The sequence below is a fragment of the Nannospalax galili genome, unplaced genomic scaffold (assembly GCF_000622305.1).
Source record: "Nannospalax galili isolate Female #2095 unplaced genomic scaffold, S.galili_v1.0 scaffold870, whole genome shotgun sequence".
In the NCBI taxonomy this organism is placed as follows: Eukaryota; Metazoa; Chordata; class Mammalia; order Rodentia; family Spalacidae; genus Nannospalax; species Nannospalax galili.
This window is the reverse complement of record NW_008329130.1, coordinates 1,917,763-1,935,483: the sequence shown is the minus strand read 5'-3', so window position 1 is coordinate 1,935,483 and position 17,721 is coordinate 1,917,763. Positions and strand designations below refer to the sequence as shown.

The 17,721-nt window shown below is 47.9% G+C and overlaps 1 protein-coding gene across 7 annotated transcripts in view; it reads left to right on the top strand.

Annotated features, from left to right (window-relative positions):
* The window catches only part of Pik3cd (phosphatidylinositol-4,5-bisphosphate 3-kinase catalytic subunit delta), a 56,109-nt gene that overhangs the window by 23,801 nt on the left and 14,587 nt on the right, over nt 1-17,721 (top strand). For 5 of the 7 annotated variants that reach the window (XM_017797811.2, XM_029562980.1, XM_029562977.1 and 2 more), the window contains exons 1-2: nt 38-224; nt 1,973-2,091. The gene's annotated coding sequence lies outside the window, so the exon portion shown is untranslated. Of the gene's footprint in view, nt 1-37; nt 225-1,057; nt 1,280-1,972; nt 2,092-17,721 lie in introns of those variants that run through there. The other 2 variants (XM_029562972.1, XM_017797809.2) reach the window with 2 other exon arrangements.

Below are 17,721 nucleotides of genomic sequence, written 5' to 3'. Positions count from 1 at the left end.
TCCCGCCCCAGCGCCTTGTTCTGCCCCGCCCCGGGCCGCGCCCCTCCGCCGATGCCCGTCTCGCCCGCACATCGCCGCCTCGCGCGGGGCCTGCCCTCAGGCCCTGTGGGCTCTGCACCGCCGCCGGGAGACTGGCGCCCTCCAGTCACTCCGGTACCCGTCCGCCGTGTCCCCTGGGCAACTGTCTCCAGGGAGACCGAGCCCGCCCCTGCTACCGACACCCGGTACGAAGCCCACCTGTGCGGGCGTCAGTGGGGGTCCCTGTAAGCCCCACTGGCCAGATGCTCCGCCCCGCCCAGCTCTGGGCTTTGTCAGTCTGGGTCCGGGACTGCAGGGTGGGAGGCCGCCGGGGGTCCGGGGTGGCGGGGCTTGGGGGGTTGGCTAGGGGAGGCCGGGTGCGCCCAGGGTGACAGCACCCCGCTGGGGAGGTCGACCCCTAGGGTCGCGCCCGCGGGTGAGAGTCTCTGGTGGGGGCCGAGTTGCATCTTTTTGTGGCTCTCCGAGACCACAGAAGCCCGGGTGTGTCTCGTGCCGCCCTTGATGGCATGCTCAGGACCCGGAGTGGGCTCCGGAGAAGGACACACTTGCTTGAGACAAGCTGTTTACTTGTCAGGGACCATGCAACGCTGTGCGCGTCCGCCCCTCCCCCTGCCCCCCATTCCGGACCTAGCATCCTGCGCGCTCCGTCCCTCCCTAGTCCTCCCTTCCCAGCTTTGCCCTTGAACCAAGAGGGGCTACAAGGAAGTGTCCCCAGGCCCCGGAGGTCCTGTCCCTCTTCCTCCATAAAACTCAGCTTCTTTGCGATCACCCCCTGGTGAATTTTGTCCTGGCCCCTTTTTTCGCGACCTGGATTCCTGAAGAGGAATCCTTCCCTGGGCTCCATCGTGCGTTTTGCTTTGTCTTTCCTGTTTTGAAAGCCACTTTCTCTCTGCTCGCCTTTCCTTTCCACGCTGCTTGTTTGCTTTGCGTTTTCTAGTATTGCTGTTTTCACTAGTCAGGAATGGAAGTTATTTCTTATTTAGTCTTGGGCCTATGCTTCCGGTTCCTCTGTTGATAGTTTCTTGGGAAGCTCCGGTGGTCCTCCCTGGATGCTGAAGGAAGGGTGCATCCACACCCACTTGCCTGGGCCCCTGCAGAAGAGTCTGTTGAGCATCCTTCCAGGGCCTGGACTGGCAGGTCCGAGGACTTCAGCTTGGAGCCTGGGAAATGCGTTCCTCTAATACCATTTCCAGTGGACTCCTGGGGCTTTGGTTTTTGTCTGCGGAGAAGTCAGTGATTAGTGAGTTGTTTTGTTTCTATTGGTCAGCCCTTCCCAGTCCACCTAGTGGATTCCAGGCCGAAGTGTCCCCCCACCCCCACCCCACTTTGAGGTAGCTGTGCGGAGAACCAGGGTTGGGAAAGGGGAGGTGAGGAGGAAACGCCACCATGCAGTGAGCAGGCAGCCCCTCCCCTCACACACCTCCGGCCTTACAGAGATGAATTTTCCTTTTGGATTTGGCTTTGAAAACAGATCTGCATGGGGAATCAAGGTCTCAAGTTCAGGAACCTACTTTTTTTTAAGCCATGAACGGAATTCAAACCCAGGCATGGTTCAGATCAATTACTTTGCTTTCAAAACCCAACAAACTAAAAGACCTTCTAAAAGGTCTTTCTAAAAGACCTTCTGAGTCATCTCTATCTGTATCCCTGCCTCAGGCTCTGGAAATGCTCCTGTGGTTTGCCTTCGCGCCACCAAAGGGAGCTGGGGTGACACTGATGCAGGTGGTGAGGGGGGTTGATCAAGCAAAATGGGAAGGGTTTGCAAGAGGGGAAACTGAGGTGAATCAGCTGCTTTTCCCCTCAGTGCTGGGGGTTTACATACTAGGCAAACACTCTACCACTACAAGATCTTATCCCTGTCCAAGGATAAGATCTTGTATTGAGAATGGACTGGTTTCTGAAATTCTGTTTTTAAATTATTCTTTCTTTTCAGATATATAAGGAGCTCAGAGTCAGGCAAAGGTGGGATGAAGCTTACTGATGTCTATGCACTTGTAATCTCCCAGGCAGAGGGACCTTGGCTGGTGGTCTCTCTTGGCCCATCCCAGAAAGGTAGGTTGCAGGGAGGGAGCCATATGTACCAGGAAGAGAGATTTATTGTGTTGTGATAAGAAACTGAAGAAAACCTACCCTCTCTGGCTCGTTTATGGGGACCTGTACCCCAAAGGAAGGCTGGAGCTGGAGCTCAGTAGTAGCATGTGTGGCTCGGTACTAGACTCGGGTTCAGATCCTAGCACAGAAAAAAGAAAAAATTGGGAGAATGACTCAGTTTTGTGCTAGGAATGAATGAGGGGAGTCATCACTGGACTGTCTGAAAGAGGGGTGCTGCTGCCTGGGGAGAGAGGGATGACTCGCTTTTGACTGGGGTGCTTGGAAGCCTTTGGTTAGCTGTAGCCTTTGGTATTTGATTTGTTTTAATCATAGGGGTTTTGGTCTATTTGGAAAAAGAAACATTAAAACATTTTTACCAAAGGAAGTAGGTTGAATTTTTATAGTGCAGTATTATCTTTCAAGGTGTCTTTAGGTAGGACTTCTGTGTCTATAGGAGTTGGCAGTCACTGGATCAAAGCTCTTTGGAGCTTCTGAGCCATTAACCCTGGAGAAGATTGATGCTTTTTCATTGTGCACATGAAGAAACTGAAGCCAGAGACTGACACTGACTGGACATTGGCCAACACGTTTCCCCAGTCTGGGATCCTGGGGCAGCTGGGTGTGGGTCGCAAGCTCAGTGATGCGGAGGTCTGGTGTTTCCCTTTGTAGGCCGGTTGGGCAAATGATAATTCTGTGCGCATGCAGAACATTCTGCCTGAACAGCTGCTGTCATTTCGGGAAGATTGTAGCAAGGGTGGTGTTGGGTGAGGCTTTCCTCAGCCGCTGCCTCACTGTCTCTAGGTCTTCCTTGGTACTTGCTGAATTTGTGGTTGGTTGTGGGTCTCTTTTAAAACTAAAATATTAAGTAGAATTTTAATGTTGGAAGCAGATAGACACAGAACCACTGTGGTGGAAGTAGAACCCCTTCACATAGCGTCCTGCCCGACTCACACCAGCCCGTGAAGGCCCCAGGTGTATCATCCCTGAGTATAGATGTAAAGGAGATGGTGTAGACCTGTGTTGGGAGATCACAGGTTTATATATATACTTGTTTACATATCTTGATCTTTGTTTCTGAAAATGCCTTTGAAATTTTAAAAAATGTATTATTGTGTATATGTGCATGATGTGTTGGGGATCATGTGGCCCACTTCTGTCATAATGGCACACATGTGGAAGTCAAGGGAAACATTGTGCAGTTGTTTCTCTTTGCACTTTTATTGAGGAGCAAGTTCAGGTCTCCAGCTGTGTCACCTTTACCCACCATTTTGCTGGTCCAGAAAATACCTTTAAATAATTACTTTTGACCTTTATGTTTTTTAATTTATGAAACATGTATTTACTGTTGAAAATTTGAAAGATACAGAACACACTGCTCTTCTATAACCTTAGCTCTTAAGAAGAGCCAGCATTTCCATGTTGAAGTATTCTTCCCTGAATCTCACAGGAAATTTTCTATGTAAATATCTTTTAAAAATTGATTTTTAGGCTGGGCTTGGTGGCGCACGCCTTTAATCCCAGCACTTGGGAGGCAGAGGCAGGCAGATCTCTGCGAGTTCAAGTCCAGCCTAGTCTACATAGTGAGTTTCCGGCCAGCTTGGGCTACAGGGAGAACCTGTCTCAAAAAGACCAAAAAAAATTAAATTAATTAATTAATTAAAAATAAAAGATCAAGTTGTTTTTCTTTTTACTTTGTTTTGTTCTTTTGTTTAATGCCATTATGGGGAGAGATGGCTTAGTGATTAAGAGCACTGACTGTTCTTGCAGAAGACCCAGGTTCGAATCCCAGCACCCACATGGCAGCTAACAACTGTCTGTAACTCCAGTTTCAGGGAATCCGATGCCCTCTTCTGTCCTCCTCGGGCATTGCATGATACAGATGCACTTGCACATATGCAGACATAACACTCATACACCATACGTGTAAAATAAAAAAATTAATTTAAAAATAGTTTAAAAATTATTTGAATGAATTGTCTATGTCTGTTTCAAAAGTCCACTAAAATGAAAATCTAGAAGTAAAAAGTAGAGGGCTGGGGATATAGCTCAGTGCTGGAGTATTTGCTGCCCTAGGTTCAATTCCAGGACCACATTGCAGAACGGAGTGGAAAGAGTGTTAAGAGCGAGAAGACAGGGAGGAAGGCTACCACATGCCTTCTGGATAAGACGCCACGGCCATTGCAGTCACAAATCAGCAGCCGTGGACACCTGCACTGGGTCTGCACAAGAATGGGCCTGTCAGCAGTCAGGTGTGGATGGAGGAGGGGCTCCGGGGCTCTACCCCTCACTGCTGAACTCATTGCTACAAATAGATTCCGGAAGAGGAGGAGTCACTGTCTTCAGCTCTGCACACACTGGTGACCCCAGCAGGCTCCAAAGAATAGTTCCAATCCATCGATGGCCCTGGTTAAACTAAATGGCCCTCATGAAACAAAATAAAAAAACATGAATCTGGGAAAGGGACTGGTAGGAAGGAGTGGGGGGGGTGACAGGAATGGAAGAGAGAGAGAGGGTGATGGGAGGGGACACTCAGAATGCATTATATATTGTCAATGAACAAAGTTACTTAAAAAAAAAAATAAAGCCAGGCAAAATGGCACATGTCTGTAATCCCAGTACTTGGAAAGCTGGGGAAGGAAGATATTTGATGCTCAAAAATATATCAATAAATGATAAAAAGGAATCAATGTAAACTCTTTGGAAAAGACAAAAGTAAATGACAGGGTATATATGAATAAAAATGTTCAAAGATCTGTGCATGGAGGCACATGTCTTTAATCCCAGCTCTGGGGAGGCAGAAGCGGGCAGATCTCTGTGAGTCTGAGGCCAGCTTAGTCTATATAGTGAGTTCCAGGCCAGCAGGGGCTACATAGTGAAACCCTGTCTCCAAAAACAGAACTCCAGGAGACTAGTATTCACTTTGCCCTTAGTGATCTGAGGACCTTCCCCCAGGTCCCACCTCTTAACAGCACCACATTGAAGATCAGGAGTCCAGTACACAACAGGGATGAATCCTATCCAAGCCATAGGAAACGCTTAACCTGTGGGAACTGGAAAGTGCTTGCTTCTTAGAGCCAGGACCTTTGACCTGGGCTTTGTCTGTGTCGTGTTTTGACAGTGAACAGAGGACCGAAGTGTGCTCTGTCCATGGCTTTGGGGATGATAGCAGTTAGTGGATTGCAAGGTTGAGTTCTTGGCACAGAAGTATCGGGTAAAACTGGTACCCAGGACTCAGTAGCAACCATAATAGACTTACTGCCACATTGATTCTACATGTGGTGTCCAGTGCTGCCGCTGTTTCTTTTTTCTTTTTTGGTCTTTTTGAGACAGGGTCTCTCCCCCCGGCTTTATAGTTGTTGAACTTTTGTTTTTCCTGGAGTTCATAGTTGCCTCATCTTTTTATTGGCTTCATTTTCAATGTACTGATCACCAATTTTCCTCAAATTCTCCAACAAAACTATGAAACTTTCTTCTCCTTCCCTCCTCGTCCTCCCTCTTTCCCTTCTCCCTACTTACCTCTCTCTCTTCCTTCCCTTTTTTTTTTTTTTTTTTTTTTTTTTTGTGTGTGTGTGTGGTATTAGAGATAGAACACGGGGCCTTGTGCATCCTAGCCGAGCATGCTGCCACAGTTTATTTTCTAAAGCAAACAATTAAAAGCTTAAAATTAAGAAATACAGTATAAATCTGTTATTTAGACATACAAAGATAAGCACTCAAAGAGACGATGGAAATTTATTGGGAGTTGTATATGTGCAGAAGAGGGGGCCAGGGGATGGCTGTTTGCTATGAGTTTTAGGGTTTTTTGGGGTTTTTTTTTTTTGGTCTTTTTGAGACAGGGTCTCCCTGTAGCCCCAGCTGTCCTGGAAATTGCTCCATAGACCAGGCTGGCCTCAAACTCACAGAGAGCCACCTGCCTCTGCCTCCCAAGTGCTGGGATTAAAGGCATGTGACACCACACCCAGCATGAGTTTTAGTTTTAACTTTTTTTGTTTTTGTTTGAGACAGGGTCTCACTGTGTTGGCCTGGAACTCACTATGTAGACCAGGCTGCCCTTGAATGCACAGAGACCCACCTGCCTCTGCCTCCTCAGTGCTGGGATTAAAGATGTATGCCACCACACCTGGCCAGTTTTAATTAATGTTTGAAATCATATACTTGCATACTTTTCATAGACATTAAAGTTGTGACATCCATATCCATTGATAATATGACTTCTTTGTTTTTGAGACAGGGACTCGTGTAGCTCAGGCTGACCGTGAACTCACTCTTTAGCTAAGGTTGGCCTTGAACTCATGATTCTCTTACCCTTACATCCCAAGTGCTGGGATTGCAGGTGTGTAACACCATACCCAGCTTAAAAGCTTGTGGGTTTTTTCCTTGGTGCTGGGAATTGAACTTAGGGCCTCATACATGCTTGGCAAGCACTCTACCACTGAGCTATATTTTTGGCCCTTTTTTCATGTTTTTCCATGCTTTTTGGAGTCATTTGTCCATGAGCATATGTATCAATGAATATATATGCATTTTGGTTTCAGTTAATTTTATCTGCTGAGTTGTATAGTGCGAGCAGGTGTCATTTTAATTAATGCGTTCAATTCCATTGAGCCGGTGTGTGGCGATAGTTTATACCGAGCCATTTCCTTATGATTTTTATTCTTTCCTTCTCTCTTTCTCGCTCTCTCTCACGTATGCTCTCTCTCTCTCTCTCTGTGTGTCTCTGTCTCTCTCTCTCTCTCGTGTGTGTGTGTGTGTGTGTGTGTGTGTGTGTGTGTGTGCGCGCGCGCGCGCATGTGGAGAGATTATAGGACAATTGTGGGTGTCAATTTTCTCCTTCCACCCCATTGGGTTCCAGGGATTGAACTCAGATTCTTAGGCTTGGTGACAAGTGCCTTTACCCACTGAACCATCTCACCAGCCGCCTTCTTCCTCCTCTTCCTCCTCCTCCTCCTCCTCCTCATTATTATTATTAATTATTTTAAGACAGAATCTCACTATGTAGACCAGGATGGCCTAAGAGAGATCCACCTGCCTCTGCCTCCCAAGTGCTGAAACTACTTTCTTGACATTTATTTATTTATTTATTTTTATGTAAGAGTTTATTTATTTTTTATGTGTATGAGTGTATTGCTTGCATGTATGTAAGTGTACCCGTGTGGTGTAATGCTCTCAGAAGAGAGTGTCGGATTCTTCTGGAACTGGAGTTAGAGATGGTGGGTGCCATGTGGGTGCTGGGAATTGAACTGGGTCCTCTACAAGAGCAGTCAGTGCTCTTAACCACTGAGCCATCTCTCCAGCCTCTCTTTCTTGACTTTTAATTTCCATAGTCTTGGGTGTGAGAGCCAGTATGCCTGCTCCTCAGCTGGTGAAATCAGAGTTGTGAAGGTGTGGGCATGTGGACCAGCACCCTCCTGGTTAATCTAACCCCGCCTGCTCTTCCCTAGGGTTTTGTGGTGATCTTCTTGATTTCTTCCTTCCAATCTTGGTCCACTCCCACTTTCCTCACAGCCTCCAAAGCCTTGTAAAAGGGGAAAACAAAAAACAAACCCAGATCTGGGGATGTAGAGTGCTTGCCTAGCATGCACTAAGTCCTGGGTTTGATCCCTAGCACCACATAAAACTGGACACTGGAGAAGCAGAGGCAGGAGGGTCGGAAGTTTAGTGTCATCCTTGGCTACATAGCATGTTCCAGGCCAATCTGGGATATGTAAGACCTTGTCTCAAAAAAAAAAAAAAATTGATAGGGGTTGAGGAGATGGGCTAGCGGTAAAAGTGCTTCCCATACAAGTGTGAGAACCTTGGAGCTCCACATAAATGCTGGGTGGGTCAGCCTTGGAAGATGGAGACAGGATCTCCCAGCCACATGGGCGAGCTCTGGGTTTGATTGAGACACCCTGCCTCAGTGAATAAAGTGAAAGAGTGATGGAGGATGATTCCCAACATTAACCTCCAGCCTCTACATGCACACACACACACACACACACACACACACACACACACACTCTTCCCACACAAAACAAATGCATAAACACACACACACTTCCCACACAAAACAAATGCATAAACACACACACACACTTCCCACACAAAACAAATGCATAAACACACACACACACACACACACACACACACACTTCCCACACAAAACAAGTGCATAAACACACACACACAGAAAATGGAGCCGGGCATGGTGGCACATGCCCATAGTCCCAGCACTTGGGAGGCAGAGGCAGGTGGATCTCTGAGTTCAAGGCCAGCCTGGTCTATATAGTGAGTTCCAGGCCAGGTGGGGATACAGGGAGACCCTGTTTCAAAAAGCACCCCCCCACAAAAAAAAAGAAAAAGAAAAACGGAAGAAAAGCTGTGGTGGCACACGCCTGTAGTCCCAGCACTCAGAGGCAGAGGCAGGTGGATCTTTGTGAGTTCAAGGCCAGCCTGGTCTACATAGTAAGTTCCAGGACAGCTGGGGCTATAGGGAGACCCTATTTCAAAAAGACCAAAAAAAAAAATTAAAAGCAACTCCCCCAAACTCTAGACCCTTGCCTACACCCCCCTCTGCCCATCTTTCAAGTGCAGTTGAGAGATTCCTCCTTGTTTAGAGGGCCCAGCTCTTTCCCTGTGAAGCTAGGACTCTGCTCACCTGGTCACTCGGTCTCCTGCCTCACGGCCGTGGCACTTACCCCATGTTCCCACCATCTAGGCTCTATCTCATCCTCTTTGCTGGATCTTTTACTCACTGGGACCTTCACTTCAAGGCAGCCTCCCCTGAGGACCCTCTCCTGCCCTCCACTCACAGGGACCCCCTTCCCTTCAAATCCCTTGTTATAGTTCAGTTCTTTTGCTCTGTGAAATCATCTTGTTTTTTATTTCCTTTTATTTTCCATCTTCCATTAGACTGAAAATCCCTTGCGGCTTCCTGCTGAACGCATAGAAAGCGCTCAAGGAAATAAGGTGAATGAATGAGCCCAGGAGGGTGGTTCCTTCACGTTCCCCTCCCAGGGCCTCCAGGAGGATGTGATGGTTCACAGGAGAATGTTCCTTCCTGTGACTGTCCCAGGAGACTTTCTGAGAGGTGGTCTTCTGAGTAAAGTGCCTTTGGACTCAAATGCCCACTTCTGCTGGCTTTCTAGTGGGTTGGGTGTGGTTGAGAAACGAGACCTTTGATTTGAAGGGTGTTCTGAAGCTGAAGAGTGCCAGCACGTAGGCCCAGTGCAGGCGTGGTTGGGCTCAGCATGGCACCGCACACCTGGCTCTCTAGTCGACTGCTCAACTGCCCCACGAAGTGCTTTTGCAGGGTGCCCTCTCTGGCTGTCTCACATCTTCCCAGCCTGAATTTATGGTTAGATACTTAGAGCGTGCATAAATACCTTCTAGAAGTTTCTGTGACTCAGACTCTCTTGGGCTAATTAGATTGGCATTTTGGCTCTGAAATCCAGGATTTGGAAAGATGGCTTATCTATGGATTCAGATTTGAGTGTTCTGTCTCTCTACAGACAAGTAGGCATGGCTCCCAGGGGAGCCTTTATACGCTGGTTCTGGAATAACTCAGGGTCCCCTTTAGAGTGACACTGAAGGAGTGTGGCATGTTTTTCCCAGGGCTCTCTGACTCAGGGAGGAAGATGGTTATCACTTGGATAAGCAAGAACACAAATTCTCTTCTTTTCTTTGCCTGTCCCCAGCATAGAGCCTGCCCAAGGTGATTCACGTGCTCCCCTAGGAAGCCATTTCTCAGCACACGTGATTGCAGGACCCCAAAGCCTGTCTTTATATTGTTGAAGGCTGAGGAGCTCTTCCTGGTCAGAATTGGCCATCTTTACCATGAACCCTGGAAAAAGGTGGAGGCTAACAGTTCAGAGATGCTGGCTCAGCGCCCTGTGAGAGGTTCAAGAGGAAGACAAGGAGAGCCTTAGGAGTCCTGCATGTGAACCAAAACCCCATCCAGCAGGGCTGACGGTGCAGGGGACTCCCTGCTTGCCAAACTCTTGGGAAGTCACCTAGGGCTCCTGAGGCATTCCTGAATGCTGGTGGGAAGGCTGAGGTGTGCATGGTATGCTTGTTAGTCTTTGAAGAAAATTCTGTCCTGGATCTGTGTGTGTGTGTGTGTGTGTACACATGCTTGTGGAAGTCAGAGGACAATCTTGGATATTGTTTCTCAGGAAGCCTTCCTCCTTTTTTTTGAGACAAGGTCTCATCAACCTGCAACTTTAAAAAGTAGGCTTTGCCAGCTGACCGTCAGCTCCAAACATCCCCTGTCTCCTCCCATCTTGCCATCTCTGGAGGTATTAAGCATGTGACTGTGAGGGACATGGGCTGTGAGGAGACCTCAGGTCCTCACACTTAGAAGGCAAATGCTTTACTGATGGAGTCATCTCTCTAGCCCCCCATCTCTCCTGGATCTTTAAGACTCAGAGGTCAGACCCCACATGTTTGTTAGAGAACTATTCTTCCTTCTTGGGATAGCGAGAGAAAAGCCAACTGGGGACATCTAGAACATGGTGTCCTAGTTTGTTCTTCATTGCTATGACAAAATACTCTGACCACTGCCAACTTGGGGAGGAAAGGGTTTATTTAGCTTTCATATCCCGGGTCACAGTTCATCCGGGAGCCCAAGGTAGGAACTCAGGGCAGGAACCTGGAGGCAGGCACTGGAGCACAGGCCATGGAGGAACGCTGCTTACTGGCTTGCTCCCCTGGCCCCTGCTCAGCTTGCTTTCTTATGCAACACAGGCCCACCTGCCCAGGGGTGGCACCACCCACAGTGGGCTGGGCCCTCCCACATCACTCATCAAGAAGATGCCCCTCAGACATGGCCACAGGCCAGTCCAATAGAGGAAATTCCCCAATTGAGGTTCCCTTAACCCAGGTGTGTCAAGTTGACACTAAAGCTATCCAGCACAATTGACCCCTTGTCAACTTGACACAAACATCACTATTAAACCATAACTTTTCCAAAATCTGTCCCCAAGATATGATGTTAATAACACAACATAAGACAGTACAGCCTTAAAAACCCCACAGTCCTTAAAAAATCCAAACACTTAAAAGTCCATAGTCTCTTTTAAAAGTCTCTTAACTGTGGGTGGGCTTCTGTAAAATCCAAAACAAGTGCTGTCTTATTTCAAAGGAAAGAATCAGGCACACCTAAGCAAAACATAAGCAAAACCTAAGTCCAGCAATTAGCACAAGGCTGGACATCTGGGATTCACTCATGAGCTTCTGGGCTTCAAAGGGTTTTGGCAGCTCCACTTCTCTGACTCTTATGTCTACAGTGCACACAGCATGTCTTGTAGACCCAAGCCAGCTCCATTCCACACCTGATGCTGCTCTTGGTGGTCATCCCATGGTCCTGGAATCTCCAAAAAGCTGGGGTCTCCAGTGAAACTGAGGCTGCACCCTCACCAATGACCTCTTTTGGCCTCTCAGGGTGCAGTGCCTCTGATTCTCTCCATGATCCCTTCAATCTTGGGGTCTTCACTGCAACTGAGGCTGTACTTTCACCAATGGTTTTTCCTGACCTCTCATGGTGCCAAGCCTCAGCTGCTTTCTGTGACTCCTTCACACTTTCAACACGAGAACCATGCAGGAGACTCTTAAACATTACCAAGTCCCTCTTCCAGCTTCAGATGGAGCCTCAGCCCCCTCTGAACCATAGCTTTTGTGCTGACCCTGAGGAACTACTTCCCAGAAGATTTCACCACAGTGATGCTAGTGTCTTGTTAACTTACAGCTGATTTTTCAGCCCCAGCTAATAGCAAGGTTTTACTTCAGGTTCTGGTCTCTTCTTAATCACAGCTGATTCTTCAGCCCCAGCCGACCAGAACCCACAGATTCTCAATTCAAAATCTCATAGGAACAGCCCTGATAGTCTCCGCTTCCCTTTGAAGCTTCACAAGCCAGGCCTCCATCATCTACAACCCTTTCAGCATAACTTTTCCAAGCTCCACAGCAACAAACTGAGCATGTAATTGCTTTTCCAGCCCAAAGTTCCAGACACTTCCACAGTCCTCCCCAAAACACCAAGGTCAGGCCTGTCACAGCAATACCCCACTTTCGGTACCAATCTCTGTCCTAGTTTGTTCTTCATTGCCGTGACAAAATACTCTGACCACTACCAACTTGGAGAGGAAAGGGTTTATTTAGCTTACATATCCCGGGTCACAGTTCATCCGGTAGGAATTCAGGGCAGGAACCTGGAGGCAGGAGCTGGAGCACAGGACATGGAGGAACACTGCTTACTGGCTTGCTCTCCTGGCCCCTGCTCAGCCTGCTTTCTTACGAAACACAGGCCCACCTGCCCAGGGGTGGCACCACCCACAGTGGGCTGGACCTTCCCACATTGCTCATCAAGAAGATGCCCCTCAGACATGGTCACAATAAAGGCAATTCCCCAATTGAGGCTCCCTCAACCCAGGTGTGTCAAGTTGCCACTAAAGCTATCCAGCACACATGGTAAAAAGGGCTGATGGGAAAATATCCGATAGCCTTATTGTCCCATGCTGATTCTGTGGATCCTGTGGCAGGAGGTGGGGGAGGTTGGTTGGTCTGAGCTACATCCTGTGGAGCCCCCCTGGATACTTTCTGGATGACTTAGGTGCAGTCAGAGAAGCCAACTGGAAGGTTCCAGATGCCTGAGGCAGGCATGGGGTTGGGGGGCAAGGATGGGGGGGTTGATCATGTTCTGTCTTGTGATGATGCCTCCCCAGTGTTTTGGGACAGAGCTGGCCCTTACTGACCCTTGGTCTAGGCTGTCTCATCTGCCTTTCCAGATCCTCCTTTGTCTGTTGCCTGATGATCCCAAGTTCTATCTCTGTGACCCCTTAGACCACTTCCTGTGCTCTCAGTGGGGGATCTTGGCCCTTAGCTGCCTTCACTGGGGTCCAATAAGTAGCTGGATAGGTCTCAAATGAACCCCAAACCTTTTTGTTTGCTTCTCAAGCACAAGAAAGCCCTCATGGTCCCCGTTGGGATCATCTTGTCTCCTAAGCATGTCCTTCGCCACCCCACTTTTGTCTTGCTCAGGAAGGTGGGGAGGGGCTAGGTGAGCCCCTGAGCTGGACTCTCAACTCTCCAGTGCTGTCTGGTGACATGCACGGAGGACTTGCCTCCTCTGGCTTCTGCATGTTCAGTCTTGTAACACTACAGCCAGTGGCTGTGTTTTGGATGCAAATCCCTATCCCTGTGCCTAGACTCTTCCAGGGCTGCCATTCCTCTTAGGGAAGCCGAGTGCCTGCTCCTTTCAAACTCTTTGGAGAATCTGGTTCCTGTTGGTCCTGTCAGTCTGTCTATGTCTCCTGGTCCATTCCCAGCCTCCCTGTGTGGGGTGGCCCTTCCTGGCTATCCTCTTTCATGACCCTATATAGCTTGCTGTGCTTCTCTGTCCTGGTTAGTTCATGGTCATCCTGTTTACCCACTGGTGTGCTTGAGGACTAGTGTGTCCTGCTGGGGTGCCAGCTCCTTCAGGGCAGGGACTCGGTCTCAGCCACTACCCTGTTTTCAGCACCTTGTATAATTACTGACACTTAACCAGGATCCATAAATAGTGGAACTAACCACCAAATCTCTAGCTAAGTAATATACTTATTAAACATCAAATATAGGGGCTGGAAGGATGGCTTAATGGTCAAGAACATGTGCCGCTCCTACAGAGGACCCAAGTTCAGTCCCCAGGACTCATGCCAGACAGATCTCTGAACTGTGTAGCTCCAGGGGACCTGGTGCTGTCTGGCTTCACTGGCATCCACACTCAGGTGTATATACCCACACATAGACAAAGATAATTTAAAAATAAACCAAATCTTGGGGCTGGAGAGATGGCTCAGCAGTTAAGAACACTGGTTGTTCTTGCAGAAGACCCGGGTTTGTATCCCAGCACCCACATGGCAGCTAACAACCATCTGTGACTCCAGTCCCAGGGGATCTGACAGCCTCTTCTGAACTCCGTGGGCATTGCACGACACAGAGGCAGGCGGATCTCTGAGTTCAAGGCCAGCCTGGTCTACATAGTGAGTTCCAGGACAGCTGGGGCTACAGGGAGACCCCGTCTCAAAAAGACCCCCCCCAAAAATAATAATAAAATAAAATAAATAAACCAAATCTTTAAAAAAAGAAGAAAGAAAGAAAGAAAGAAAGAAAGAAAGAAAGAAAGAAAGAAAGAAAGAAAGAAAGAAAGAGAAAGAAAAAAGGGGCTGGAGAGATGGCTCAGTGGTTAAGAGCACTGGCTGTTCTTGCAGAAGACCTGGGATCAAATCCCAGCACCCACAGGGCAGCTAACAACTGTCTGTAACTCCAGTTCCAGGGATCCAACAGCCTCTTCTGTTCTCCTCAGGTATTGCACAACACGGGTGCACTTACCTACATGCAAGCAATACACGCATACACATGAAAAATAAAAATAAATAAAATTAACAAAAGAAAAGAAACCCTGGGTCCTGTGTCCAGCACTGCGGAAAACAGGAACAGTGATGCCTACCTGCAGCCCAGCACTCATGGGGTTGAGGCAGAAACCCCTTGCTGCTGGTAGGGGTGAGCAAGCCTGGGTCTCGAGGACATCTTTTGGTTTTTTGTTTGTTTGTGGGGTTTTTTTTGTTTTGTTTTGTTTTTTTGGTGTTTTTGAGACAGGGTCTCCCTGTAGCCCCAGCTGTCCTGGAACTCACTATGTAGACCAGGCTGGCCTTGAACTCACAGAGATCCGCCTGCCTCTGCCTGCTGAGTGCTGGGATTAAAGGCTTGTGCCACCACGCCTGGCCTTTTTTTTTTGTTTTTTTAAGGCAGGGTCTCGTGTATCCTCTACGGGCCTCGAACTTGGGTATGTTTGTTCTCGTTTCCAACTTTTGTTGCTCAGCTTTGTTCGTGAGATTCATCGTCGCGTGCGCCTCTGTGGATTGTTCATTCATCCTCACTGCGGTATAACATTCGGCTGGGAAGGGATGACCACAGTTTGTTTCCATCCTGTCGCTGACATGCACTTGCGGTGTCCATTGTGGGGTGACTGCACAGTGATGCTGTGGATGCTCTGCGGTCAGTGTCTCTGGCAGTGTCTGTGCTGAATGTCTGTTGGGTATATGCCTGGGCATGGACTGTATGACTGACTTCGTCCCTGGCACAGGCGTGTTCTGTTTGAGTAGAGCTTGCCAGTTTGCCCATGTGTTCCTACCAATTTCCATTCTTGGGGTGGCTCTAAGGCCTCTGAGACAGCTTCCCACATCCTAGTGGAAAGCGAAGTGTCTGGACTTCATCCAGGGGAGAGGCTGGGCCCAGAGAGAGGGAAGGGGCTCTCCCTTTGTCCTGTCCTGTCTCAGTGATGGGCTGTGCACACATGGTGAGTCTTCTTGCTTAGGAACCAGGTTGCTTATAGAATTAGTTCTCCACTACCAGCTGGGCCAGTGTACCTGAAGCCTTCCTTTCTGTAGGACTGAGGGGCGGGAAAAGAAGAGGTGTGTTTTCCTTAGAACCCAGACCTTTGATTAGGGCTCTCAGAGCTCCTGCCTTCTCTATTCATGTCCACCTCACCAGACTGAGTGACCAAAGGTACGTTCCTAGGCTTGGTAACAGTATGTTTAGTTTTATAAATGGGATCCTCCAGATTCCTGACTGTTCCCCACGTTTTGAATCAAAAAGGAAAACTTTGGCCTAGCCATTCTCAGAAAGAACCCCAAATAGGATGTGGTTTCACAGAGGAAGTGGCTATCAGCAGTGGTGGCCCAGAGGCAGAGTGATGCATGGTAGCGTCTGTTCAGTGAGTTAGGACTTCCCATTGCTACTCAAAGAACCAAACATGTCTTAAATCAAACATGTCCTGTAGTTATGTTCAAAAGTCATTTAAATCCAGTGGGTGTGGTGGCACACGCCCTTAGTCCCAGCACTCGGGAGGCAGAGGCAGTAGATTTCTGTGAGAATGAGATCTACTGGGGCTACAGGAAAAAAAGTTACTTAAAATACAAGAAAATCTGACATTTCAGGGAATTTTTTTGTTTTGTTTTGGAGCTGAGCTCTCATCTCAGGGCCTCATGTGTGCTAAGCACGTGTTTTGACATGCACCACCCCCTCCGGCCCCCAGAAGTGTTTTGTTTGTTTTTTTATTTTTTGGTCTTTTTGAGACAGGGTCTCCCTGTAGCCCCAGATGGCCTGGAACTCATATGTTGACCAAGTTGGCCTTGAACTCAGAGTTCCACCTGCCTCTGCCTCCCAAGTATCAGAGTGTTTATTTATTTTTCTTTATGTGTATGTATGTATGTATGCCTCATGATTTTGTGTACCACATGTATGCAGGTGCCTGATGGGGCCAGAGGGCATCAGAACCCTCCTGAGCTGGAATTAGAGGTGGTTGTGAGCTGCCTAATGTGCTAGGAACCAAATATAGACCAGGCTGGCTTCAGTCTCACAGAGATTTGCCTGCTTCTGCCTCACCAGGTCTGGGACTCAGCAGTTAAGCTCAGCAGTAAAGAGCAATTGCTGTTGTAAACGACTGGGGCTCTGTGGCCCACAATGGTCTATAACTCCAGTTCCAGGGGATCTGACACCTTTTTCTGGCCTCCATGGACACTGCATGCATGAGGTACACATACATACATGGAGGCAAACTCTCATACACATTAAACAAAAATATGACAAGCTGGGCATAGTGTTACATGTCTCTAATCTCAGTACTTGGGAGGCAGGGGCAGGTTGATCTCTGTGAGATGGAGGCCAGCCTGGTCTACATAGCAAGTTCCAGGCCAGCTGGAGCTACAGGGAGACCGTGTCTCAAAACAAACAAACAAAAAACCTAAAACAACAACAGCAACCCCCAAAATAAGCTGACATGAGATTGATTTATTGGAAATGTTTAAGAATAAGCTGGGTTTGGTGGGACAGGCCTGTAATATTAGCTCCTAGAGGCTGTGGCAGAAGTATTGCAAATTCAAAGTTTTGTATAGGCTGTAGACTAAGCTAAAGACAGGCCTGGGCAACTTGGTGAGATCTGTCTCAAAAAATAAAAAAGGAAGAAAGAAGGTAAGGAAGGAAGGGATGTAGGTAGAGAAGAAGGAAGGGAGGGAGGGAGGGGGGGGGAGGGGAAGGAAGGAAGGAAGGAAGGAAGGAAGGAAGGAAGGAAGGAAGGAAGGAAGGAAATGAGCTGGGGATATAGCTCAGTAATGGTGTACGTGCCCAAGGCCCTAGGTTCAGTTTTCCAGTACTATGAAACCACAATAACAAAACAAGACAAAACAGTGTTTAGAGTAGCTTGGGTCTGTGAACCTACTTTTCAGTTGTGCACTACATGAAGTCTACATACAGATAAGTATTTCTGAAGAAAATCTCAAAATGGAATTGTCATACTCTCTAAGTACAACATAAACATCAGATTTCAAAGACTCAATACTAAAAATATACAGTCTCTGAATAATTTTTTTCTGTGTTGATTATATGTGGAAATGACCATCTTCTGCATCTATTAGGTTAACTTAAACATGAAAGTTCATTCTTTTTTTTTGGTGTCTTTGAGACAGGGTCTCCCTGTAGCTCCAGCTTCCTAGAACTCGCTCTGTAGACCAGGCTGGCCTTGAACTCACAGAGATCTGCCTGCCTCTGCCTCCCGAGTGCTGGGATTAAAGGCGT